The sequence below is a fragment of the Helianthus annuus genome, chromosome 10 (assembly GCF_002127325.2).
Source record: "Helianthus annuus cultivar XRQ/B chromosome 10, HanXRQr2.0-SUNRISE, whole genome shotgun sequence".
NCBI classification, from domain to species: Eukaryota; Viridiplantae; Streptophyta; class Magnoliopsida; order Asterales; family Asteraceae; genus Helianthus; species Helianthus annuus.
The window spans coordinates 26,203,602-26,222,822 of NC_035442.2; the positions used below are offsets into that span (position 1 = coordinate 26,203,602).

General features: G+C 34.9%; 1 long non-coding RNA gene across 1 annotated transcript; it reads left to right on the forward strand.

Moving 5' to 3' along the window:
* Positions 1–16,501: 16,501 nt before the first annotated feature.
* On the forward strand, positions 16,502–18,121 carry LOC110881006. Its single transcript, XR_002559557.1, has 3 exons — positions 16,502–16,534; positions 17,057–17,148; positions 17,981–18,121. It is a non-coding gene; the product is annotated as an uncharacterized LOC110881006 (long non-coding RNA).
* Positions 18,122–19,221: the final 1,100 nt, after the last annotated feature.

The window sequence follows — 19,221 nt, forward strand, 5'->3', positions numbered from 1 at the left end:
TCATGTTCGACATTTTAAATGTTGCAGACTGATAAAACCGTACAAAATATTTCCGAAAACAGTGGTTACCAAATTACACCTTTAGAATCGTCTCGAAAAGACGAATCCAATGATATATAATGTCAAAAACTGAATTCGGGATTTTCCAGAGTTTTTTTTTTGTCCTAAAAATCACACGAATTCAACGGTGCAAACGTTTCTGTCAAACGAGCTACAGATCAATTTCTATTTGCAAAACACTGAAAAATTTCCGACGCTTGCCAACTGAAATTCCACCACTTAATTTCTCTCTTAATTTCGCTGGTTTTGCTTAATTTCGCTAGTCAATGGCTTAATTTCGCTGGTTACTCAATTAAATTTGCTGGTCAAATTCGCTGGAATGTTAAATTTGCTGATCAAATTCGCTGCCAATTTCGCTGGTAAACCAGTTCGCTGTTACGACGACCGGTAAAATCACCGAAAAACCGTGGTAATTTCGCTGTGGAAAATTTTCACGGTCACCAAAGTCGCCTTTGGATTTAAATTCGCCGGTAAGTTTGCTGGTTAAATTCGCAGATCAGTCAAAATTGCCAGAACAGTTAATTTCGCCCAGTCAATTTCGCCAGTAACTAAGGAAACTCAATCTGTTCGAAATTTTTGATGATTTTGTGATTTTCCTAACAACTTTCTGCAAAATCAAAACAGCAAAAAATATCAGTAATTTTTGAAAAAACAATAAGAAACAGAACGAAGAACGTGAAGAACACGAAGAACAATCTTCGAATCTTCAAGCCTTTTCAGCCGAAAACGTTTCCCGAATCAACAAAATCTTTCCAGAAAACCTGCAAAACATCAAACAAACAAACCAGAAGATCAAAACAGCCAAACAATTTCGAAAATCAGTATCAAACACACAAAAAATTCGAAAATCTCAAAACCCTAATTTTTCAGGTTTCAAATTTTCGAAAATTCTTCCTATTTATGCAGCAACAATTCTGAACCGAGCCTTCAAGAGCCTAATGCTCTGATACCAATTGTAAGTCCCCTTGAGTCTTATGGATCGTCACAGAATCGTCTTTCCAATCAAGAGTGCGGAATCCTCTTGATCAGAATTAGCAGAAAACGTGTAGAAACAGCAAATCACTTTCAACCGGGTTTCTATTGATTATCAAACTTTCGTATTACAATCAATCTAAACCCTAACCCTCACAATTTCGTCCAAGCTAGTACTCTCACGAAATTCTATCTCTCTAACAACTGTTTTGGCTGATTAACTGATTAACCTAAACCCTAAAGCCTAACCTTGTTTATATAACACAAGGTTTACTATTTGGGCTAGGGTTTCCTACATGGGCAAAGCCCAATTCGTTTCCCCTTGACCCAAATGGGTTTAGTTTAGCCCAAACTCTATAATCTCACTAATACAAAGCTAAACCCGCTAACCCTTTATCGTTTAACTAATTACAAGATATCCAAAGACCAAATCTAAGCTGTTATCACAAATATGCACCAACACATTTCTTTCTTCTTCTCTCTATACGTTGGTGTTCTAACCAATAATCATTCAATCGCTATTACGATTCATTTTCCGACCGATCAATATATCCAATGGATGTTTAAGTGCCGCCCACATTAGGGTTATACTTTGTCGTTCGTCGTTAATTCGATGAATGTTTAAGTATCGCACTTTGTCGTTCGTTGTGAGGATTTGATCGCGTGAGTTATCGTAAAAGCTGTATTGATCATTAACCCGGTTTTTGTGAAATTCGTTAAGGTTCGAATCTCATGACTACCGTTAAGGTTTGATTTGGGTTTTACACCAATACGTATTCCATTCTGTTAAACTATGTATTTAACTACCAAAAATACTCCCAACTACACCCTTACAATCAAACAAACTATTAAATCATCAGAAGATCCAGAATAATAAAGTGCATGCTTAATTATCGGAAGAAGTAGAATCAAGAAGTTGGTTAACTCAATCCTGCATGCTGATTTGTGAGTCATTCTCTTTTTATCAACTGTTTTACAATACTCCAAATTGTTTTCAGAATTATAATTACAGTGATTAAGTTGATGTAATCACCAAATTACAGCCAGTATGTGGGGTATTGTGCACATTACTACTGTTTTTATCACTTTAGGTGGGCGAACCTAAAAATTAGTGATACGTCATTCATTGGGGCAGCCAATGGTGATATGACCACTGTCACAGATCCGGTCGAGTGACAAATACTGTGGGTAGTTGGTTGATATTAGAAACATATGTAAAAGATCTTAATACTGTGAATTATAACCAATGTGTCGTTTTCAGTAAAATGAATGATTCACTCAGTATTTCCCGCTGACAAAACCTTTTTAAAACGCGTTTCAGGTAATTACAATAGATTGGAGTAAGGATTGGATCCGACACTGAAGGACTTCAAGAAGTGGCTTATTTTATTAATTAAATCAACTTAAGAAATATTGTTTTTGGGTTTATCCCGTATTAAAAGCTACCTTTGTAAAACACGGAATTTATTCCATCTATTTAAATAAAAATCCGGTGTTTCTAAAACTCTGATAATTTTCCTAACTCACGGTCCTGATGAAATTTCCGCTGCAGTGTTTTTAAAATAATCACCGGTACCACTTGACTGCTCGCGACTTCCGATTCCGGCCAGGATGGGGTCGGGGGTCGTGACAGAAGGACTTCAAGAAGTGGCTTATTTTATTAATTAAATCAAATTAAGAAATATTGTTTTTATTAAAAGCTACCTTTGTAACAATGTAATTTATTCCATCTATTTAAATAAAATCCGGTGTTTCTAAACTCTGATATTTTTCCTAACTCACGGTCCTGATGAAATTTCCGCTGCAATATTTTTCAAAAATAATCACCGGTACCACTGACTGCTCGCGGCTCCTGATTCCGGCCAGATGGGGTCGGGGGTCGTGACAGTAAAGGTGGTATCAGAGCTAAGCCACTGCTTTAAGCCTATAAGTGTTGTGATAATAATACTTAAGCTTAAATAAAAAGAGTTAGGAGATTACTGTTAAATGGTAGCACAGCCGATAGCAGTTAGACTTGAACATAAGAAAAGATGCCTTAGTATAAGCTAAGCCACTTGTGTACACAATTAGGTGTTATAATAATACCTAAGTTTAAACGGAGAATTAGAAACTTAATATTATCTGATAGCACTCTGGATGATATTTAGACTTGAACTTAAGAATTTTGCCTTAAAAATAAACTTTAAGGTAAATTACTTATATAAGTATAATGTAATGGGTAGTGGTATGCTATAAGAATGACGGTTCGCAGGTAATATCACTTAATTGCTATTTCTTGCTTATTGATATTACTTGGTTTAGAATAAAGATATGTTATGAAAATATAAATTTCCTTGATTCTGGATAAAAGCCCTAATAAAAAAAATGCACTTTTAAAATCTTGAAAAGATACTATTTATGGGAAATAGGAAATTCTCTCCGGCAAACCTGGGTATAGAGTAACAGACTCTCCAGCTTGTCCGGATATACTGAAATTACCGCTCCGGCGCGAACCGGATAAGACGGGATAAATGGTATGTCAAAACAGTAACAAGATTTCCCTAAATAGTATCATGACCAAATAACTGACTGGTTTTTGGAAATATGAATCTGATAAATACATTGACCTTATAAAAGGTATGTATATTACAGCATGTGAAATATGTGATTATATAGATATGTATAAGAAATTCCAAAAACCTTAACAATTGATAATTAAGAATAAAACACAAGCATATGTGTCAATAATAATTCTAGATTTCTTTATCAGAATTCTCTTGCATATATCTTTAATTCCGATATCAAACATTATTTCGTTTGATCATCTGTCTCGTAACTCATGCGATAATAATAAATGGAAATTCTATAAGTTGGAACACCATCAAAAATATAAGAATTTCCAATACACTACCATAAACTTTAACGCAAGTAAGAAACATCTAAAGATGTGCTAATGCACCAGAAAACACACGAAACCTAAAATTTCACATCCGCAAGACATCAAAGTATATCACATACAATTTCCAAGGCAAGACCTTTGAAAAATATAAATTTGGGCACGATGATACCAATACTAAAATTCCGTCAGTAAAAGAACTCCTAATCAAAAAGCGGCACTTTGCCACATGATCTTACAAACGATAAAAATCTCGCTGAGGTACGTTGGAACAATATTTCACAAACATTGGTGCATTGTCTAACCTGAGTCATAATTATTAGCACTACAAAAGAAGTCATATATTTTGCAAATCCCCTATTTCATTTCGCTTCATTCGACAATCTCTGATAATGTCATTTAACAAATAGTTATCACACGAAATTCCAGATAAGAAGTTCTTATATTTCTTTCGTCGCAATTCTGACTTCTGCCTATAAAGAGTTGACTTTCGTGTTTCTACTTCCTCTAATAGTCATCATACCATGAGGATTTCTTTCATAGTAGCAAATATTGATCTATTTCATTTCTTGGTAAATCCACACTTTACACATGCACTGCTTGTTGCGCATGTGGTTCATTTGATTTATGAAGACCACTGGAGGGCTTCATTCCAATTTGTTATTTTTATCAAAAGTTCAAATATCGTGTCAATATACTTGATCTTTGCATTTATAAACCACGTTTATTGCAAAACGTTGACTCTTTGATATCGAGTCAATAAGTTTCTTGAAAAACTCAATTTCCTTTAGCATACATGGTTTTTGTTATAACCATATCCAAAATTTCTTATTAATACATCAACTCGTTTTGTTTACACCAAGTTCAATTGTTTGAACTTGCTCGCATTACGTATTCAATTCAAAGTCCCATATGATGGATCGAAGCCATCATATTCAAAATAGTCCCGACAAGCACTTCAATTCTCTTGAACCATAACATGCTTATTTAGTCTTCGAATTCATCAAATCATTTCTTTGATTACGATCACCTTGTGGTGACATTTTTCACAACATTTGAAATTTCGCTAATCTCGTTTAAATTATTTATTTTTAGTAAATATTTGTAATAAAATATTAATAATAGTAGGTATTAATATTATTTTAGGTGTTAAGGGTATTATCAAGACAGGTATTGGATAGCATAGCCTTAGTTAGGCATGGACTGATCACCTATGCTTAAACAAGGCAGTACTAACCAATATCCAACAATGATAATAACTATTTAATATATATAAATTAAGTCATCAAACTTATTTAATGAATTTTAAATATATATAAAAATATATACATATATATATACTGTAAAGAAAAACATATTTTCATAACACCATACAAGAGTTAGAGGGACGAATAAAATTATATAAATTATGTATCACATGTTTTGTGGTAACTATGTACCATAACACTCTGACAACTGACAAAGGAAATAACCATATAATAATAATATAGAAGTCATCAACTACATTGGGTTAGGAGAACATTGTAATATATAAAGAATAGTCCCCGTTTTCACTTATTTACAACATTTGTAAATACATTCACAACGTTATATGATTTCAAAATGAAAATAAGTAATCACATTGAATCAACCCATTAAGTATTATAGATATATTTGCAAAATATTTCACAAATACTTTTGTACAATAAATATTTTTACACCTTTATTTACAACTTTCATTTAACGTTATAAACAAATAGTAATTTCTTTTACAAAATAATAATACTAAAGATTTTGTAATATAATAACTTCATTGTGGTATTTTGTAATACATATTACATAGTAAATATAAGTTATTTTACATAGTATAGTAAAATACTAAAATAAAAATTTCTTTGAAAGTGGTAACCATTTACATATAGTAAAAATGTGAAACAAATAATATATATTACATTTGCTTTAAAAATATACCATAATGGTTAGTCATGCCAAAACAACTTGGAACTCTAAATAATAATACACTAACTTTATTGTCTTTTCGTGTATTCTTACAAATTACCCATCTCAGCACATTGATTTTCTTATATCATAATTCAATATCTGACAAAACATTTTCATGTTTTCATTTCATTTTGAACCGTTCAATCTTAAGTCTTCCTTAGGTACCAATCAAGGTAAGTTTTCTTCTGACAAAAATTTTTACTAATTCCAAAAAGATCTTCACATTCATTCTAAAACTCTATAGACCATATATCTTTTGGCCTAAACATAATCACCTTGGAAACTATATCATTTCATCGGAATGTCTCATCTTTTGAAATATCCAAATTCGCTTCCTTGAAACTCTCAATTTCGAAAAACGGTAAATTTATTCGGTCATCATTGAATTCTTTCAATCATTTCAAACACTTTGTAGCGTCCGAATAGATTGTAGCCTGTGCTAAACCCTATTCATACGCCATTCGTTTGATTTGTCATTTTCTTGGTACAATTATATACTCAGATTACGATACACTAAATTCTATTGTCCAGTACCCTTTAAGTAAACGATATTGATTTTCGGATAATCATTAACAAATCATTTTCCATACTCCCATTCACAAATAGATATTTATCAAGTCAGAATCTCCCTCAATTGATCAAAGTAAGTTCATTTCGAATATTGAATCCAATTGTTTCTATAAATCATTTTTAAATTTAAATTTTCATACCCCTCAAAATATCTTTTGATTTCATTCCACGATACATTATTTCTCGTAATTAAAAGAAGAAACATAAAGAAAATATCATAGTCCAAATCTCGAGGACGAGATTTTTATTAAGGAGGGGAGGATGTAACGACTCTCGCTAAAATTAATACTTATTATGTTAATTGTATAAAAAGAAAACCATAATTGAGACACCCAAGTGATTCTGCACAAACCCTAAAATTTCCGGAATGATCGGAATCAGGATCAGGGCCCCTAAAACTCAAGGGGGGGTTAAACCTAGTGGACGATTATCCTAAAAACGCGTTGCCTAAATCTGATTGGTCGAATCTGTTGATTCAGCATAGCTAGTCCCATGCGTGGCAACCCTATAGTCGGTTCCAACCCTTTACGGATCGTAAAGGGTTAGGCTTACGGTCCGTAAGCGTGTCCAATTTCGTGTATAAATAGCCGACCTAGGCTCATACTTTCTGTTGTTAAAATGACGGCCAAATTCCTCTTGTACGTCGAGTTATACTAAACACAGTCCAAGACACACACACCACGAAGTGCTGCCGCAATCAGGGTATTAACTCGATCACTGTTCAATTCTTTTCTTTCCGTCAGCTTTTATTTTTGTAAATAATAGCTCGGGATTTTACTCTGCTCGCTATTAGGGTAATAACTCTAATCACTGGTACGATACTTTATCCGATCGATTATAACTATCCAACGATTGTCTAAGTGTTGCTCAAATTGAGTTATACTTTGTTATTCATCGTGATTTCGACTTGAATGTTTGAGTACTGTCCGAACTCGGGCTATACTCTGTCATTCGTTGTGAATCCGCTGAATTGTTAAGTATTGCACTTATAAATCGTTGTGAAGGTTTTATCTCATGATTATCGTTAAAGTTGAATTGAGTTAATACACTAATACGAGTTCTTGTGTCTAGAAATTAGAACTCATAATCAGTAAGCTGTTAAACTAGTATATCAAACTTAGCAGTTAAGTTAACTGAGTAGATTAATTAATTTGTTAATTAAGTTTAGTATGATTAATTAATCAATTAATCCATATTAATTAAGCTAAGCAAGATTAATTAAGCTAAGTAAGTTATTTAGTTAAATGGATAAGCAAACTTAATAGTTAAGGAAACTTAATAATTAAGGAAACTTAATAGTTAAGGAAACTTAATAGTTAAGGAAACTTAATAGTTAAGGAAACTTAATAGTTAAGGAAACTTAATGGTTAAGGAAACTTTCTAGCTAAGGAATAAATCTACCTATAAATAGGAAGCTTAGGATTCATTTTTCTTTGCTCATTTCTTTCTTCTTCTCTCTATACGTTGGTGTTCTGACCAATAATCATTCAATCGCTATTACGATTCATTTTCCGACCGATCAATATATCCAATGGATGTTTAAGTGCCGCCCACATTAGGGTTATACTTTGTCGTTCGTCGTTAATTCGATGAATGTTTAAGTATCACACTTTGTCGTTCGTTGTGAGAATTTGATCTCGTGAGATATCGTAAAAGCTGTATTGATCACTAACCCAGTTTATAAGACTATACTTTGTGGAATTCGTTAAGGTTCGAATCTCGTGACTACCGTTAAGGTTTGATTTGGGTTTTACACAAATACGTATGCCATTCTGTTAAACTATGTATTTAACTATCAAGAATACTCCCAACTACACCCTTACAATCAAACAAACTATTAAATCATCAGAAGATCCAGAATAATAAAGTGCATGCTTAATTATCGGAAGAAGTAGAATCAAGAAGTTTGTTAACTCAATCCTGCATGCTGATTTGTGAGTCATTCTCTTTTTATCAACTGTTTTACAATACTCCAAATCATTTTTCAGAGTTATAATTACAGTGATTAAGTTTATGTAATCACCAAATTACAGCCAGTATGTGGGGTATTGTGCACATTACTACAGTTTTAATCACATTAGGTGGGCGAACATAAAATTAAGTGATATACGTCATTCATTGGGGCAGCCAATGGTGATATGACCACAGTCACAGATCTGGTCCAGTGACAAGTACTGTGGGTAGTTGGTTGATAATAAACATATGTAAAAACTCTTAATACTGTGAATTATAACAAATGTGTCGTTTTCAGTAAAATGAATGATTCACTCAGTATTTCCTGCTGACAAAACCTTTTTAACACGCGTTTCAGGTAATTACAATAGATTGGAGTAAGGATTGGATCCGACACTGAAGGTGTAACAACTCTCACTAAAATTAATACTTAGTATGATAACTATCCAATAAGGAAACCCTAATTGAGACACCCAAGTGATTGTGCACAAACCCTAAAATTTCCAGAACAATCGGAATCAGGATCAGGGCCCCTAAAACTAAAGGGGGCAAAACCTAGTTTACGATTATCTTAATAAATCATTGTTTGAATTCTATTTGCCAAAACTGTTGACTCAGCAGGCCTAGTCCCAACCGTGGCCGACTTATGAAAAATAGGTGTCCCTTCGGACCGTAAGGGATATGGCTTACGGTCCGTAAGCAGGAGCAAATTCGTGTATAAATAGCAGGCTTCGGGACTTGCTTCTGGGCACAAAAACGACGATCAAATTCCAAATTGACGTCGAGTTATACTTCTTCTACTACTCAAACACACACCTCGAAACGCTGCCGCAATCAGGGTATTAACTCAATCGCTGTTCAATTCTTTTATTTCCGTCAGCTTTTATTTTTGTAAATAATAGCTCGGAATTTTACCCTCTAAATACCTAAACTCTGCCCGTTATTAGGGTAATAACTCTAATCACTGGTACGTACTTTATCCGATCGATTATAACTATCCAACGATTGTCTGAGTGCTGCTCAAATTGAGTTATACTTTGTTATTCATCGTGATTTCGACTTGAATGTTTGAGTGCTGTCCGAACTCGGGTTATACTCTGTCTTTCGTTGTGAATCCGCTGAATTTTTAAGTATTGCACTTGTAAATCGTTGTGAGGGTTTTATCTCGTGATTATCGTTAAAGTTGAATTGAGTTAATACAATAATACGGGTTCCCTTGTATCTAGAAATTAGAACTCGTAAGAAGGGAGCTGCTAGAATGCTTAATAGCTAAGTAAACTTAATAGTTAAATAAACTTAGCAACTAAGTTAGCTGAGTAGATTAATTATCTATTAATTAAGTTAAGTATGATTAATTAATCAAGATTAATTAAGCTAAATTAGATTAATTAAGTTAAGTACGATTAATTGAGTTAAGCAAGATTAATTAAGCTAAGTAAGATCTACTAATCACCTAAATAGAAATATATATACAAAAAATATAATAGATAATACCGAAGGAAGGTGCTAGGAAGGTGTAAGAGGATAGATATCTGTGGATAGGAAGCTTCCTTGAAGATGTATAAGTAACTTCCTAGAAAAGCTATAGGAAACTTCCTAGAAATACAAGGGAAACTTCCTAGAAATTTCCTATTTCCTACCTATAAATAGGAAGCTTAGGATTCATTTTTCTTTGCTCATTTCTTTCTTCTTCTCTCTATACGTTGGTGTTCTAACCAATAATCATTCAATCGCTATTACGATTCATTTTCCGACCGATCAATATATCCAATGGATTTTTAAGTGCCGCCCACATTAGGGTTATACTTTGTTGTTCGTCGTTAATTCGATGAATGTTTAAGTATCGCACTTTGTCGTTCGTTGTGAGAATTTGATCTCGTGAGTTATCGTAAAAGCTATATTGATCATTAACCCGGTTTTTGTGAAATTCGTTAAGGTTCGAATCTCCTGACTACCGTTAAGGTTTGATTTGGGTTTTACACCAATACGTATTCCATTCTGTTAAACTATGTATTTAACTACCAAAAATACTCCCAACCACACCCTTACAATCAAACAAACTATTAAATCATCAGAAGATCCAGAATAATAAAGTGCATGCTTAATTATCGGAAGAAGTAGAATCAAGAAGTTGGTTAACTCAATCCTGCATGCTGATTTGTGAGTCATTCTCTTTTTTATCAACTGTTTTACAATACTCCAAATTATTTTCAGAATTATAATTACAGTGATTAAGTTGATGTAATCACCAAATTACAGCCAGTATGTGGGGTATTGTGCACATTACTACTGTTTTTATCACTTTAGGTGGGCGAACCTAAAATTAAGTGATATACGTCATTCATTGGGGCAGCCAATGGTGATATGACCACAGTCACAGATCCGGTCGAGTGACAAGTACTGTGGGTAGTTGGTTGATAATAAACATATGTAAAAACTCTTAATACTGTGAATTATAACAAATGTGTCGTTTTCAGTAAAATCAATGATTCACTCAGTATTTCCCGCTGACAAAACCTTTTTAAAACGCGTTTCAGGTAATTACAATAGATTGGAGTAAGGATTGGATCCGACACTGAAGGACTTCAAGAAGTGGCTTATTTTATTAATTAAATCAAATTAAGAAATATTGTTTTTATTAAAAGCTACCTTTGTAACAATGGAATTTATTCCATCTATTTAAATAAAATCCGGTGTTTATAAACTCTGATATTTTTCCTAACTCACGGTCCTGATGAAATTTCCGCTGCAATATTTTCAAAAATAATCACCGGTACCACTGACTGCTCGCGGCTCCCGATTCCGGCCAGATGGGGTCGAGGGTCGTGACAATCGGTAATAAAAGCAAGGTGTTGAAACCGGTCACTAGGTTGACTCGAGCCAGGTACGTATAAATACGATTATGGTTAAACATACATTTTTTTTTGGGTCACATAAGTAGCAAATGCCCTTCGTCGTAAATGAGGGGCTAAAGTTGACTAAAATACCCTTGTTGGGTAAACCGGGCAAACGACCTTTAAAGGTTGTTGGAAATAAGTGTTTTGGTAGATTAAATCCTTAAGATGAGTATAAAAGGGATGTTATGGGACCTTAGTGCATAAATACCCTTAACGGGTCAAAATAAGCATACAAACGAAAACGGGTTTAATTTGTGTAATAAACCGGGGATTATAATCTAGTTGGTAGATAACATTAAGTTGAAGAAGTATATGAGATATAAAGGTCAAATACACAAGTTTGATGATGAAATCACGAACGGGTCAAAAGTTGGCAAAAAGGGTAATAAGCCAAATACTTAAAAGTCTGAAATTTTGTTAAACCGGATGTTAGATTTTAACTCCATATGATGGAGAATCAAATTACAAACACGTAGGAAGAAACGGTAGGTTAAACGGACGAGCGGAATGAAAGATACGAAAGTTTTCGTGTCAAAAACGGTAAAAAGGAAAGGAATGATGCAGGGGTCACCGTAACTTACGGTTCCACCGTAAGTTACGATGGACATGATTTGGTTACGGTAAATGCCTACTGTTGTACGGTTGAATAATTGAAACACAGAGGCCACCGTAACTTACGGTGCCACCGTAAGTTACGGTGGAGGTCAGAAATGAGTTTTTGTTTTGGATTTAAGATATCCATGTTGGATTTTCCTAATTTCCCCGTTGTATTAGTTTAATTAATTATCAAAACTGACATTTAAGTTGGTTTTGATCACAGGTGAATGTCGAGAGTCCCGGATGAAGATCGAGCATCGAGCAAGAACCGAACACACATTAAACAAAGCTTCCGCAACGTTGTTTTGTCGTAATTCTAAACGGCGAATTAATCACATTATGTATATCACTTAAGTTGTAAAAGTTTTTTTTAACAAACCCGTATTTCCGATGTATATATATAATCATTAATTAAATGATTATTTTCGCAAAATATACGTTAAACCTTGATTTATAAGAACGGGTGTTACAAGTTGGTATCAGAGCCTTGGTTTAAGAGATTCGAGTATGGTGGGGAGGAACGATGCTTGGACTTAAACCTTATGCTCTTGACAAAGAATAGTGTTCGGTTCGAGGCTTGATCGCAAATCCGGTAAGTGCATGTATGCTAATGGTCTAGCGTATTAAAGTGTTGTAGACAACACATAGGGTTACCGTGTAATACACGTTACCCCAATTGAATGATTGATATAGTTGACAAAAATACGCGCGTTGACGCGTATAGTAGAAAAAGCCTTGTATTATAATACAGGCGATTATTGAAGTTGATATTACTAACTTTTGTGAATATCTTGATTGAAGGACACTTGCATTTAAAGATGACAAGAGTTGAACAAATTAAGGATATGATAGAGGAACGGTCCGAAGTATGACGAGAGGGGCATGCTCACCGAGGACTAAATCGCGTAACGACCGCGAACAAGTTTAATGGCAAGGAACGCCCGTTGGGGAAAACATTACCAGGTGCACATTTTAAATAATCGCACAAATAGTAGTATGCAACAAATAAGTAGAAATTGAAAGTTGCATATGTAGATTGAAAACTTGGAAAAATCCGAATAGAGAAAGTATTCGGGATATTGTTTCCAAGAGAAACAAATAGAGGCGTTACTTACATAGGGCGTGATGTGAAAACTATAAAAAGGTCATGTGTGTCATGTGTTAATCGCTTACTCTTGCCAAGTAAGTAGTGGCATATGAAACCATGAACTTCTTATGGCGGACACATTTACATCCGATGTAGTAAGGGCGGAGTGAATGGGACTAACTAAAAAGTACCCAAATGAATCGGATAAGCAAAATATTTGACAATAATGTAAAAGCACAACCGAGTGACGGAAGCGTATTACATCAGGATAATGAACCCGAGTGAAGGGACAAAGAAGCATGTAAAATGACTTAGACAAGTATTGGGAGGGAGTGTACTTACACTCGAACCCAGAAAACGCAAGCTTGTAAAATGATTTAGACAAGTATTGGGAGGGAGTGTACTTACACTCGAACCCAGAAAACGCAAGCATATAAAATGATTTAGACAAGTATTGGGAGGGAGTGTACTTACACTCGAACCCAGAAAACGCAAGCTTGTAAAATGATTTAGACAAGTATTGGGAGGGAGTGTACTTACACTCGAACCCGGAAAATGCAAAATATGTCCCTTAACGGGTCATTTTTGTAAAACGTCAAACTTAAAGACAAAGTCTGAATGTAAGATTGAAGCGAGGTCTTAATGCATACCAGGAGGGTTGCAATAATAGCGACTTCGGTAAAACACCCGGTTGGTGGGTAAGGATTTAAACGCATACGTAGACTGAGAAACAGGAACGCGAAATAGAAAGTCAAAAGACTCGGAATATGAGTCATGACTAAAAGATGACAAGAATTTTCGCAAACATAAATTTTGATAAAAAAAATTCGTTCGGCTAGTTAAAAGTCGAACGGGTCGAACAAAGAATGAAATTTGACGTTCACCAGTGATGAAATTTCACACGAACAAGTCAAACGAATTAAATAAATGATGACGCTTACTAATATAAGTAGGTGCGGACTGAATAAGTAAAAGTGTGAGATGTTAACTAACCTATGTAAAGGGTTATGGGCATTAAGAATGTTAAGATAAAAGAACCCGGGTAATGGGTTGTATAGAAGTATAAGTATGAACCGGGAAACGGTAAGCGTAGAACAAACTGACGCGTAAATAACGTCAAAAGTCATATAGTCGGAGGATTAGTCCGGAAGTAAACAAATGAAGCCTTAGACTACGGTCAAGGTCAATTGAGGTTCAAGAGCGAAAATAAACGATTCCAAACATAATAAGAGATGCCTTGAAGCTATATATGTATATATACATTTGAATATAGACAAGAATAAAAGATGATCTACGGGATCATCATAACCTATGGGATTAAACACAGTGTTAAGGTCTACGGGACCAAAAAGACCCTCGGGTCATAAAGAGAAGGAAACGAGTTGTTAATATCTCACCTTAAAAAAAAAGAAAAAAAAATATTTAAAGAAATAGCCTATGAGGCTAAGTGAAAGAACTTACGGGTCAATAGTGTAAAGCAAGGGAACTAGACATGATTCCCCGCGTAAAATGAGAACGGAAAAGAATAAATTATGGGTTGTCAATTTCCTTAATATGAGTAATTGACATAGTTAAAAGGAAAAACGTTAAACTAAAATTCAGTTTTAGTAAGAAACAACGTTTTAACAAATATGAATACTATAAGACGAATTTGGAAATAACAAATATCAAAGAGTATGGGTCTTAACATCGATAGGTGCAAGACGATATATTCGAAAAAGTGGTATTTTCGAAAATGAAAGGTTGATATAAATTAAACATGATGTGACACGATCACGGTCAAGAAATGTAATGTGAAGTGGAATCACATTATCACCAAGTGAGCGGTAACAAGCAACTGGACTAATAAGTCTAGTTAGTGAGACCGGTTAAGGTCATTTAAGTAAGTTGGTTGCTTGTAAGAGGTGGATTCGGTATAACTGAACCGAATAAACGAATTTGAAAAAAAAAAAGAAATTGTTGCTAAAAGTGAAAGGTTTCACTAAAGACCTTTTTAAACGGGTCAAAGTAACGGACCCATAAAGAATTCGATAGTATATGAAAGTGATGAATATCGCTAAGTAACTAAACTAGTGGAAATAACGAGATCACGTTATTCCGAGTTGCACTATGTCGTATGAGATACGTAGACAAATAATAACCAGAAAGATGTTACCATACTTTTCTGGTAATACTAATAATTGGATAAAAGTATAAGTAATGTTTAAAAGAATTCTCGGCTCAAATACATTGAGTTTAAACTCAATGAATTATGTGAGAAAAGGTTTCGAGGACGAAACCTCTTTAAGGGGGGTAGACTTGTAACACCCCGAAAACGAGTTTGGTAATCAAACCACGTTAACACTACACGACGGGTAAAATACAGTAAGTGATAAAACTTACCCGGTAAATTATAGGATTTAAAAGGATGAGAAAGCAAAGTATATAAAAAAGGCCCGAGATTTAACGGGACTTAAAATAAAACGGGTTGTGAACAAGATAAAGTAACTAGGAAATAAATAACTTAGTATAGGTCTTGTAATTTAATGAAAGAAGTTAGTTTGATGTGCAAATGGTCTAAAAAGATAAACTAAGGGGCTGATTATGTATAAGTGGCCAAACTAGACTTTTATAAAAAAAAAAAAAAATCAAACACACACACACATCAGTGTGTGCGTGGATGGGAGCGACCAGGAGAGGGGGAGAACCCCAAAACCCTTATTTCATCTAATTTGATTAATTGAAGGGTGAATTGGGCATGTAATCGCTGCATGAATCAAAAATCTTGATCACCTACACTTGTCTAACATTAGGTAAGTTGCAATTTCAGATTCGGTGATGTTTGATTTTTTTGGGTAAAGTTTAATTAGTAGAAATTTTGGAATGAATGTTGAATATATGAGTGTTATTGTGATTATATCTTGGTTTAGAAACAAACCCTAGCAGAAAATTTGATGAATTGTCGTCAAAACTAGGGGTTTGGTAATTACCCTATTATGTGCTAAGTGGGTTTTACGTTAAGATGATGAACACTCAAATTAGAATGTGAGATTGATGAATATTGAGGTTATGATATAAGTTCTTGATGTAGTTCATGAACACTAGACTTAGAGTCTTGAATATGTTGATGTAAATCTTGGTAAAGATAACTAGTTATGAACTAGTTAGTAAATAAGTGATATTATGCACATTAGGTGTTTGTTAAAATGCCCGAATGAATGTTGACATAATGAAATTATGAATGAAACGCGTAATTGGCTAACTCGACTAACTACGTGTAATACGGAATAATATGGGTTCTAAACGTGATGTTGATTGAACTTATTGTGCGTGTAATATGATTGAAGTTAGTTGATTTTCGAAAGTCAAATAAACCAACATTGAAGTCGGATAGTAGTTCCGACATAGAGTTTGTAAGATGGAATAGTCATATGTAATAATGACTAAACTAACCGTCTTACGAATTATGATGATAGTTTGACGCTTGACAAGCTAGGTGGAGGCTTGGAAAGGAAGCGGGTCAAACGAAGCAAATAAGAAGTAAAAGCATGTTTCGGATGCAAGGTAAGTGAAACTTACACCTACTTGTAGTATACGTGTTTATTTTATAGGCGATAAATACAACAAAGGATTTGGTTCGAATTATGGGTTCCAACACGAAACGAATTGGGTTGGAACGAATAGAAACATTTTAAACCATGATTTATGGTGAAAAAAAGGCAAAATGGTAAACTAGTCATGAATTGGTTAATAGTTTAAGAGTTTTCTTAAAGTTACCTTATAGCGTAACTAGTAATGGAAAATGGGTAAAAATGGAAATCTAGTCATGTATTGACTAAAGTAAAATAAGTTTCAAAGGACACCCATAGCATAAGCCGAATGGGTTAAAAATATAGGAAATTGACTTTAGAAAGAAAGGGATCTAGTGAGAAAATCCGAAATGGTTCGGATGTGTGATTTGTAATTAAAAACCATGTTTTTGTTACATATGAAAATGTTGGGTTATATAGATCGAACGGGTCAAATGGTGGGAATAACGTCATTTGACAAAATCAACTAATGTGGTGGTCAAGTTATGTGTAACAGGAGCGAATAGTAATTTGGATAATTGCGTCGCCATAGAATATCGGTAATAAAAGCAAGGTGTTGAAACGGGTCACTAGGTTGACTCGAGCCAGGTACGTATAAATACGATTGTGGTTAAGCATACATTTTTTTTGGGTCACATAAGTAGCAAATGCCCTTCGTCGTAAATGAGGGGCTAAAGTTGACTAAAATACCCTTGTTGGGTAAACCGGGCAAACGACCTTTAAACGTTGTTGGAAATAAGTGTTTTGGTAGATTAAATCCTTAAGATGAGTATAAAAGGGATGTTATGGGACCTTAGTGCATAAATACCCTTAACGGGTCAAAATAAGCATACAAACGAAAACGGGTTTAATTTGTGTAATAAACCGGGGATTATAATCTAGTTGGTAGATAACATTAAGTTGAAGAAGTATATGAGATATAAAGGTCAAATACACAAGTTTGATGATGAAATCACGAACGGGTCAAAAGTTGGCAAAAAGGGTAATAAGCCAAATACTTAAAAGTCTGAAATTTTGTTAAACCGGATGTTAGATTTTAACTCCATATGATGGAGAATCAAATTACAAACACGTAGGAAGAAACGGTAGGTTAAACGGACGAGCGGATTGAAAGATACGAAAGTTTTCGTGTCAAAAACGGCAAAAAGGAAAGGAATGATGCAGGGGTCACCGTAACTTACGGTTCCACCGTAAGTTACGATGGACATGATTTGGTTACGGTAAATGCCTACTGTTGTACGGTTGAATAATTGAAACACAGAGGCCACCGTAACTTACGGTGCCACCGTAAGTTACGGTGGAGGTCAGAAATGAGTTTTTGTTTTGGATTTAAGATATCCATGTTGGATTTTCCTAATTTCCCCGTTGTATTAGTTTAATTAATTATCAAAACTGACATTTAAGTTGGTTTTGATCACAGGTGAATGTCGAGAGTCCCGGATGAAGATCGAGCATCGAGCAAGAACCGAACACACATTAAACAAAGCTTCCGCAACGTTGTTTTGTCGTAATTCTAAACGGCGAATTAATCACATTATGTTTATCACTTAAGTTGTAAAAGTTTTTTTTAACAAACCCGTATTTCCGATGTATATATATAATCATTAATTAAATGATTATTTTCGCAAAATATACGTTAAACCTTGATTTATAAGAACGGGTGTTACACCCTGAAGTCACACTTATATAAACTTCGCGTGGAGTTGCCCCTCCCCTAGGAGCCCTATGATAAGCTACGAGTGCTGCTCATGGTGTTCCTTTCTCCGCATTTGGGATGTCGTCTCAGGAACATCCTCCTCCTGGACTTCCATCTGATGATTGTCCGACCTCAAGTCGGTTTCCGAGTAGATGATTGACCCTTGCGGCTGGTCAGGAGAGTCGTCAGTGTGAGGTAATGGATGATGGTTTCCGACTGACATCTTGCGGAGTTCTCGATAATCAGTACATATGTCCAACGAAAAGCTTATCCTCGCGGATATAACTGGGGCTCCCCAAAGCGAAAAGCTAGGTCCGACAAAACTCTTGTCCAACGGTTCTTGTAGTTGGCTAAACAGTTCTTGCAACCCTCCTGGTGCAGGACGGTAAGAAGTACAAGTAGTCAGGACTGCCCCTGGCGTGAGATCAAACCGAGATTCTACCTAACAATTGTGGAAATAATCCTGAAAGTTCCTCGGGTAGCACACTGAGAGTAATCACGAACAACTGGTGGATCCTCGATCCTCTTTTCCTTAGCCTTATCATTAGTAATGATTGCTACCATAGTTGGGTAATCCCTCCATAGACACATCTGGACTTTCATAGTTGAAATGGTGCTAACCTTTGCACCGCTCTGACGCTTTAGAACAGATAACGGTTTTCCACTAGGAAGAAGGATATGCAAAATTTTCTTCTCACAAGGTATATCTGCACGATCTCTGGATATCCAATCCACACTAACTATTGCATCGAAGCCATCAAGGATAGCAGAAGAAAGGTCGATGTCGAACACTTGTCCCACAAGGTCGAGTTTGCGTTCCTATAAACTTATGAGGTTTCGATTGTCTTGCCATCAGCCGATTCCACCACAGGTTCGGATTCAAGATGCATCAGGGTTAAACAGGACAGAGATGAAGCGATTAGCTACTCATACTAGCTACCATGTTGCTGTCATACATGGCGTCG